Consider the following 10,530-nt stretch of genomic DNA (forward strand, 5'->3'; position numbering starts at 1 on the left):
AAAAGGTCATCAACCTTTAAACAAAATCTAATAATTTTTTCAGTCATGTCTTCTCTCACATAAAATATTTATTCTTCCACAAATTTATGCATTCCAAAATTAGAGAAATACTTCTTGCTTTTCTAAGAATAATTTCTTCACTAATTGCTTAGTGCATAATTTTGAAAGGCTTGTCATATACACTAAAGCTATTTGCACACAATCCCATAGCGGTCTCGTAAAGGAGAGGATCAAATATCACTTTTCGGACAGTGTTTCGCACGTGTTTGATGTTAGGATCGAAATAATTATATGTCATGCGGAAACTAGTAAAGCAGACCTTGAACGATGATAAATCAGACAACAAAAGAGAAAATATACCAAGAGCACAAATATTTAACACGGTTCGGTCAATTGACCTACATCCATAGGCAGAGATCAACAATCCATTATATAAAAGGAAGTACAAAATATCGAGAGCACAACCTCACCGAGAGGCAAATACTAGCTAGTAGCAGCCTAATACTTGTCCCGAAATTCTCCCCCTAAACAAGACTCTCAAACGGCATATGACTACATTATAGATGCTACTGAATGAGAAGGAAGGATCCTTAATTTATAGAAGTCAAAACATTTTCCTCCAAGAAAAAGGACTAGCCAAATATGTGAGATTTATTCTTCTAAGAAAAGAAAAACTCAATTATGGTAAATATGATGCCCCTTAAGAGATAGAAAAATCAAATATGATAAGAAAATTAAGACAAACACATAACATTTCAAGCCTCCAATTTTTTATTCTCCATTCATGTTTTTCAAGGCTGAATCTGTTATACCGTTCTTTTTCGTATCTTTCCAAAGTACGTAAGAGGGCATGTTGAAGTCAGACATATAATAAAAGTATTATTTTTTCTAATGACTTAAATTTTTAGATAAAACAATAGCACATTTAATTTCGATATAATTGTTGGTTCAGATTTAGGGTTGGAGTATCAAAGTGGACAGAAGAAATTGCCCTAGAATTAGAACAGAAGCATTAATCAATGAATGCCATCCATTACTACACATAGTGTACCCTAAATACACACATCGTTATCATTCGAAAGAAAGCATATTCAACAACTAGTGTGGGTTTCATCGTAAATACCACTAAAACGAGCTTCTTTTTCACAAGTGTGCCTTTCAAATGATTGCTCTTTATCTCATGCAGCTTCCAGGAAGGAGAATTTTACAAGCCAACAATTTTACAAGTTTTACATATTCCTTTCTTTCTCTCTCTCTTTCTTATATATATACATCAACCCGTGCCCTTGCCTTTTAAGTTACCCAAAAACGCATTCATCCCACCGTACTCCTTAGTAATTTCGATCTTTAAATTTCTTCTTTTTATTATGGCAAAAATGGTTGCTGCTGCTCATGAAGAAAACCCTTTCGGTTTCGAAGATTATTTTCCTTCAATGATGGAAAGACTTGGAGCTGAAGGTTTTATGAGGGAGCTTTGCAATGGTTTTTGCTTGCTAATGGATGTAAGTATAGGGCTTATAACTTATGAGAGTTTGAAAAGAAACACTATATTGCTTGGTTTGCATGATCTTAGAGATGATGAGTTAATTTGTATGTTAGCTGAAGGAGATTTGGATGGGGATGGAGCTCTTAATCAGATGGAGTTTTGTATTCTTTGATGGATGGATCCAAGCAATATATGGATGACTTGGGTCTTATTTATTTCCAACCCTAATTCATTTTAGTATTATGTTTCTATGCCTATCTTTTGGATGTAACGGTATTAATATCATGAGATGCCAAATAAATAAAATACTCATGTGTATGATGTATCTTTTCCTTGGAAGGAGTGTTACATAATCATACTGCATCAGGTACTACTTCGTCATGTTAATATCTCTTTTGCTGTTGTTCTTTTTTCTTACTTTTTTCACATTTTGCTTAACTTATGTACTAATAGCGTAACAAATTATATTATTTTAATATGGTTTAGCAGGTAATCTGCCTAATTTTTAAGGTCACTAATATCATGAGATGCCATGAGATGCCAAATAAATAAAAGACTCCATGTATATCTACCTTGGAAGCTTAGGATGAATAAATGTATATATTAATGCTACATATCATAGACTTCTACCTCGTGATGTTAATTAGTTTCTGGACACGTGCGTTACACATGAGTCCCATACAAGTAAAACAAATAATTTTTTCCTATCTAATTTTTGCAATTTAAAATGTACAAACATATTATTAATTATTGTGGTTTGATTTGAAAAGCGGACAATTTCAACTGGTACATGTAGGGGTGTACATAGGTCGGATTGAGTTGGATTTTTCAATTATCAAACCAAACCAATGGTGTCGGATTTTTAAATTTATAAACCAAACCAAACCAACAAAATCGAATTTTTCAATCTAGATTTTTCTCGGGTTTTTTCGGATTTTTTCCGGTAAAGTCTCCGTAGCATAAAATATGTAACTTGTGCTCCAAATATTTCTTAAGTCCTAGTAAAATAAAACTATATAATGTGTTTTCCAAAAAACTAACACAATAATATGAGATAATTCATAGCATTATACTAAAATATTTAATAACAAAGATAAAATAATAAAATTACATAAAAAATATATTGCTAATTAATAAGCCATAATAAAAATTAACATAATCTAAAAATACTATATAGGTCATGCTAAAATAAGTATAGCTAATAAGTACTAATATTAATTACATAACTAAGCACTAAAGAAAAAGATAAACTAAGTTATGCATTTTCATTATAAACCAATATAAAACTAAAATAATTGTCCAACACTATCGTCATTCCTAGTATTGAATTGGATTTTTTTTGCTAGCATTAGTATTGATTTGAACTTTGTTTGAGTTACTATATTTATGGGGTTATAAAATTTATTTACCATTCAAGAATATTAAGTCTAAACTTGAAATAATACGTTAAAAGATAAAATTGTGAAAAAGTTTAAGAAATATTTATAAATTACATTACAATAAATATATATATATATATATATATATATATATATATATATATATATATATATATATATATATATATATATATATATATATATATATATATATATATATATATATATATATATATATATATATATATATATATATATATATATATATATTGATTTCGGTTTGACTTTTTTTAGTTAAAACCAAACCAAACCAATTATGGTCGGGTTTTATTTTCTAATACCAAATCAAACCACATCGGGTTTTGTTTTCGATTTGACTCGGACTATCGGTTTGGTGCGGTTTATCAGATTTCTTTATACACCCCTAGGTATATGTATAACTGTATATCTTTTTTTTTTTTTAAAAGTAATTATTGAGTGTATAATTGTTTTCGATTTTGCGAAGTAACCTGTTAAAACGATTGTAACACAAAATTAAGCCTTAATAGAAAATAAAAAATTTGACACCCATACAAAATAATAAAACATAACAGTTAGAAAAAACTGATTTGCTATGCTTCCTATTCACCAAAAAAGGACTTGATATAAATAAATGAAATATGTTAAAGATTTCGTTAAAAAGTACTGAGACTATATATGATTAAAAATAACTAATTTCAATTAGTACAATTATTATCAAGGCTCCTAAATTAAAATTCTTGCATTGTCTTATTAGAACATTGCTCTAAAATCTTTTAAACAAAAGGAAATATGTTATGTGGTATATTCTTTTATATTAAATCACATTATAGGTTTTACAAGCGTCCTACCAAAATGTCCTTTAAATCTAATTATCCTACTCTTTTTTCTAATTCCCTACTTAAAAAACGCAAATGGATATGCTTCTTAAAGTCCTAATGAAACGGTGAGAGCTTTTGATTTTGAAGAAAGCATCTCTTGAAAACATCCGATTGAGAATCATGAAAAGTTATGACCCACGCTTCCCAAATCAGGAGATAAATCAACCGTTACTTTGACAAGAAATAGAAAATTACCTACAAACACAAATGGACGGCTAAGGCCTTTGGTCATTGCCTTGTGATTAGTAAAAGAGAATTGAACTAATAGTTATAGCAAAAACTAAGAAGTAAACACATGTCTCACATAATCAAATTTAAAAGGCAAAAACTAAGAAGTAAACACATGTCTCACATAATCAAATTTAAAAGAACCCAATAAATAAAAACTCCAAAAAAAATGAACTTTAAGCATGATATTTTACGCAGAATAAACTTAATGTATGGAATTTATTGGATTAAAACACAATTCTGTGCAGCCGATCATAGAAAGAAAACACTAAGGCAAACTCAGGCATATTTTAACATATAAGTAGTGAACAAGATGCTAAACATGGAATTTGTTAAACAATGGTCTATAGGCGCATAACAGCTTTGTAAATAAAGCTTTAAGTATGGAGTCAAATAGAAAATAACTTAATTTTCTATTCATCATAGCAAAAAAAAAATGTTTAATAACAGTGGAGAGTGTTGCTTAATAAAAATTAGCAAACAATAGAGTAACAATTTCATATAATATAGGAGAAAAAAATTTAATTTACCTGGTAAATCTACAGATTTCCCCTACTGTTTCTTCTAGTTGTGATGCTTATGCATATTACTGATTTATAATCCATTTATATAAGCTCATCAAGCAATCGATCAACGATTCATTATATGGATCTTCTATATTCATTTTTCTCTACGGATCCACTTCATAGGCACGTACATTACGCGTGTATTCAGAATGAGTAAAAAGTTTTACAAATCATATAAATAATAAAAAAAAAATGTGTTCGAACTATATAAAATAAAAATTATAATTTTCTAAGAATGATGAATCTTGATCTTATTTAGTAGATAATTAATGTGTTTATGAAATCCCACGGTAGGTATAAATTAGCATGATTTCATGTTTAAGTTTTATTTAGTGCACAATTTACAATGTAGAATCTTTAAATAGTCAACTTTCAAATTCTTTTTAAGGAAATCAATAATTAATCCAACTTTCATCAAATTAGCTTTAAAGTAGTATTTTTTGTGCATATTCGTCATTTTTTATACGGTATGCTAATGAAGAGCCTGTCTAGACATAAGAATTTTTTTCTTTTTTTGGAAAAAAAATTTACTTTTTTTTTCGAAATCAGCATTTGTTCATAAAATTTCTAGTTTTCACTTGAAAATACATTTTGGAATTTTTCGAAATTTTAAAAAGCTCCAAAAAGTTATTTTTCAAAATTTTCACTCTGATTACTCACAAAACATCAAAAACAACCCAAAATTACATTCATGTCCAAACACAACTCTAATTTTCAAATACCATTTTCACTTGAAATTTTTTTTCACTTTTTTTTTGGAATTATACAATTCTTATGTCCAAATGCCCACGAAGTAAACTAAATTATAGAAATTCAAAATTAAAGTGTCACGACCCAAAATCTCACCTATCGTGATGACGCCTATCTCAATACTAGACAAGCCGACAATCTCAATAAAATACCATATCTTTTAAGTTTGAAAACATAATATTTAAATTCAGCGGAAGAAATCTCATAATTACATATATAAACACTCCCAGAACCCGGTGTCACTGAGTACATGAGCATCTAATATGAATACAAAGTCTGATTGACAAAACACTACCTGAAAGTATAGAACAGTACAATAACTGAAAGAAGGGGAGTCAAGGTCAACGGACTCCAGACAGCTACCTTGATAGTCTCCAACTGATAGAACTCTGAGATCTAATGGTCGCCGTGCCCGAAAGCACCTGGATCTGCACACGAGGTACAGAGTGTAGTACGAGTACAACTAACTCAATAAGTAACAAAACTAACCTTTGGGCTGAAAGTAGTGACGAACTCCGCAGGTACAGTCTAGTATAAATAATAACAATACATAAATGTAGGCATGCTTTCAAGTTCAACAGTTGCTTTCAGTAAAAATAAAACAGATCAATTCCGAACAATACAAGGAATATGACATCTCTGTATCTACATGCCAATGTACATACTGTATGTGATGCACCTTAGTGAAAACTCCATGTACTCACAATCTAAAATACTCAATTACTCAGTACTGTATATGGCCAATCCAACCCAGGGAAGATCCGTCCCAAATATATATGTATATCTATCAACTGACAGTCAGTCACCTAGTACTGTATAAGGCCAATCCAGCCCAGGGGAAGATCCATCCCCAAATATCAATGATTCGGACAAGATCCATGTCCAGGAAAGATCCATCCCTCAATATAAATATTTCGGGCAAGATCCATATTCCAGGGAAGATCCATCCTTCAATATAAATGCTTCGGGCAAGATCCATGCCTAGGGAAGATCCATCCCTCAATATAAATCAACCGCTTTCACTGGGGGTATGTGCACACTCCGGAGGGGCTCCCAAGCGCTATAAATCAACCGCGCTTACTAGGGGTGTGTGCAGACTCTGGAGCGGCTCCTTCAGCCCAAGCGCTATATAAAGCCGATATGGCCTACTGCGGCTACAATCCGGTCCCATAATAATAATTAAACCCATAAGACCTGATGCAAGCAGGCAGCCCCGATCAATATAGTAATAAAGCCTATAAGGCCTGCTGCGGCGTGCAGCCCGATCCTATAATAATAATAATAATAATAATAATAATAATAATAATAATAATAATAATAATAATAATAATAATAATAATAATAATAATAATAATAATAATAATAATAATAATAATAATAATAATAATAATATATAAAGCCAATAAGGCCTGCTGCAGGCGGGCAGCCCCGATCCAATAAATATCCTCACAATGGATGAGCATGACTGAGTATGAAATATACATTTTAAAATAATTAATTCAATAGCAACACGACCCTATGGGTCCCAAAATATCGGCACATAGCCTAAAAATGATCTTTATTATGAGCCTCAGCTCAATTCCTCTAACACGTGTGGCATGTTCAGATAATAACATGATTCTTTAACTTTGCAACTTCACAAGATTTATTCAAGTCAATTTATATGGTGCACGTCCATACGCTCGTCAACTATCATATGTGTTACCTCTAAACAATTTATATAACACCAATTCGGGGATTCATACCCTCAGAACCAACTTTAGAAGTGTTACTTACCTCAACCCGTGTAAATTCTCACTATATTATGCCCTTGCCTCGAGTATTGGTCTCCGAAAGCCTCGTATCTAGTCACAAATAATTCGATTCAGTCAATAAAAATTACTGGAATTAATTCCATAAGAAAATACAAATTTTCCAACCAAATCCGAAATTTAGCTAAAAATATCTCTCGTGGGGCCCACGTCTCGGAACCCGACAAAAGTTACAAAATCCGAAAGCCAATTCAACCACGAGTCTAACTATACCAGTTTTTCCAAAATCCGACCTTAACTCGACCCTCAAATCTTCAAATTAAACCAAGAGGGTTTTCTCAAATTTTCAACTCAATTCACTAATTTAGTGATAAAAACAACAATAGATTCATGTAATTTAACCAAAATCAGGTTAGGAATTCTTACCACAATATTTTTCTTGAAAAACTCTTGAAAGATCGCCTCACCCGAGCTTCCTTGGTCCAAAAAGATGAATTTGGACTTTATTCTGCTGCCCAGGGGTTTGTTCTTCGCGTTCGTGACCCTCCCCTCGCGTTCGCGATGAACAAATTCTCCAACAGCCATTTTCAAACCCTTCTCAGATAGCCTCTAGTATAATGGTCATAACATTTTGTACAAAACTCTAAAAGATGAATGGTTTAACTTTCTGAAAACTAGACACCAAGATCTATAACTTTTATTTGTTGCTCATCTCTCACTTCTTTATAGATTGCGAGATATACACTTCTAAATTCAGCCTTATGCAATAAAGATTTTCAAACTCTTCCCAGACAGCTTGTAGTGTATCCACCATAACTTTGTACATAACTCCAAATGACAAATGGCTTAATTTTCTGAATACTAGACACAAAGGGCTACAACTTTTATTTTTGGATCAACTTCAAATTCCTTATATATTGCGAGATATGAGCCTCCAAAGTCAGACGACGGACAGCAAAATTCCTTCTTCGCGAACGCGAAGAACAAAGTCCCAACAGCAAAATCCTTCTTCGCGAATGCAAGAGGCTACTCGCGAACGCGAAGAACAATACCAGAACCAGCAGCATCAAAACACCCAAACTTGATCCGAAACTACCCCGAATCAAACCCGAGACCCCCGAGACCCCGTACAATCGTACCAACCAGTCCCAGTACATAACACGAACCTGCTCGAAGTCTCAAATCACATCAAACAATACTAAAAATACGAATCACACATAGATTCAAGCCTAATAAACTTTGAAACTTCCAATTTCTACAAACGATGCCGGAACCTATCAAATCACGTCCGATTGACCTCAAATTTTGTACACAAGTCATAAATGACATAACGGACCTATTCAAATTTTCAGAATCAAATTTCGACCCCGATATCAAAAAGTCAACCCCCCGGTCAAACTTTTCAAAAATTCGACTTTTGCCATTTCAAGCCTAATTCCTCTACGGGCCTCTAAATAATTTTTTGGACGCGCTCCTAAGTCCAAAATCACCATAAGGAGCTATTGGAATCATCAGAATTTAAATCAGAGGTCGTTTACACATAAGTCAATATCCGGTTAACGTTTCCAACTTAAGTTTTTAATTTTGAGATAAAATATCTCATTTCACCCCGAAATCCTTCCGGACCCGAACCAACTAACCCGGTAAGTCATAAAACAATTATAAAGCATAAATTGAGCTGTAAATATGCAAACGAGGTTATAATACTCAAAACGACCGGCTGGGCTGTTACATTCTCCCTCACTTAAACATACGTTCGTCCTCAAACGTGCCAAGAGTTATTTCCAAGCTACCAAATCACTATTCCATCTTACCACGCACGAACCCGGGGATGATCCCACATCACCCTATTCTATATAGGCCTCACAACACAATACAACTGAAAATGATTAATTTAACCTTAGCCCATAAACTTAGAACCCAAATTTCCAACATTCAAAATTCTTTTCAAGACACGAATCTCATATCTACACTTCTTATAAGTCTGAACAAGATGTATCAAGCCATAACCATAACCCTAGATATAATCACGTAACATACTACGCAACTTTTATGCTTGCAGAACCATTCCCGATCACAGTAACTACTCAAACCAACTTTTATGGAGCTCTCTCGCCCTAACGAGAACCATAATCACTTTCTAAGACGACTTTCAATATTATCCTTCCGAATATACTGTAATCAAACCTGATAGTACCTATTCTAGGTCTAATGACCTTATATTATTAAACAAAACTATCCCACAGACAAGCCACACTAATATAACTCAAGCCACAACGGCGTAATTCGTGTACCCAAAAATGGAAAATGTCTCAAAGAACAGAACCGTATTGCAAGTTCAACAAGCAGCACCATAACTGCAATGCTATAAGCTCATTATATATAGTAGAACCAAGACACACGAATTTAATAAGAGTAACCAGCTCTTATAGAGATCAAATTATCATTATTCGCACAGACAACTCACGTGCTATAGTATCAATATCTGGACCCGCACAGACAACTCACGTGCCAATAATATCAGTATATGGATCCGCACGGACAACTCACGTGCCAATAATATAATCTTCTTGGCATGGTCACAGGCCTCCAGTCTAAGCATATCATACATGAGCGATCAAATAAGTACACATGTATATGATAAATGAATTATGATTCTCATGCTCCTGGACTGGTACAAATAACATGCCAAGGAGTAGGCAGGTGCAAGGTGTTCTATCACTACTCAAATCAGCAAGTTAACGCAGAGATATTAACTACCCAAACAGGCCGAAAGACACAAGTCCCATTAGCACAACGGCCCCCAAAGAATTAACCATGCCTTAATACCACCAATCAAATTCATACTTCGTGCACACTACATCCTTCAAAATAACAATTTAATCATTTCATGATTTTTCATAAAGTGCAATATAACCCGTATTCAAGAAATTTTCTTACTCAAGTCATCCCCAACCTCAATCTCTGCAAGTCATAACCGATTCACATGTATGCCTCAAACTGAAATCAGTACAACACATAACCATGAAATCAAATCGTCAATAGTAGGCTCCCCCACTTGGCTCAAAGCCAAATAACACAACATCTGATAACTCACCATACCCAAATTAACATCGAAATCGACCATACTAAGCAATAAAAGATCAACTCTGGTCTCTAGTCCCCCAATAATTACCACACACGACCAATACATACGGTCCATAATAATAGTATCGCCTGCCAGCGTAGATACATGAATATGTGAAATTAAGGACTCACGGGGTATATCCAGATAGTGAACAAAATATGATGAAACATACGAATATGTGGAACCACGGTCAAATAATATAGAAGCCTCTTTGTGGCACACTGAAACAATACCTATGATCACTGCATCTGAAGCAACAACATCTAGCCTGGCAGGAAAAGCATAAAATTGGGCCTGACCGCCACCTAATCGGCCTCCCCCTCTTGGGCGACCTCTAGATGACT

The 10,530-nt window shown here is 33.4% G+C and overlaps 1 long non-coding RNA gene across 1 annotated transcript; it reads left to right on the forward strand.

Annotated features, from left to right (window-relative positions):
• Positions 1 to 1,171: 1,171 nt before the first annotated feature.
• Positions 1,172 to 1,866, forward strand: LOC107776249 (uncharacterized). Its single transcript, XR_001645909.2, has 2 exons — positions 1,172 to 1,502; positions 1,600 to 1,866. It is a non-coding gene; the product is annotated as an uncharacterized LOC107776249 (long non-coding RNA).
• The last annotated feature ends 8,664 nt before the right edge of the window (positions 1,867 to 10,530 follow it).

The sequence above is a fragment of the Nicotiana tabacum genome, chromosome 2, assembly GCF_000715075.1.
Source record: "Nicotiana tabacum cultivar K326 chromosome 2, ASM71507v2, whole genome shotgun sequence".
Classification (NCBI taxonomy): domain Eukaryota; kingdom Viridiplantae; phylum Streptophyta; class Magnoliopsida; order Solanales; family Solanaceae; genus Nicotiana; species Nicotiana tabacum.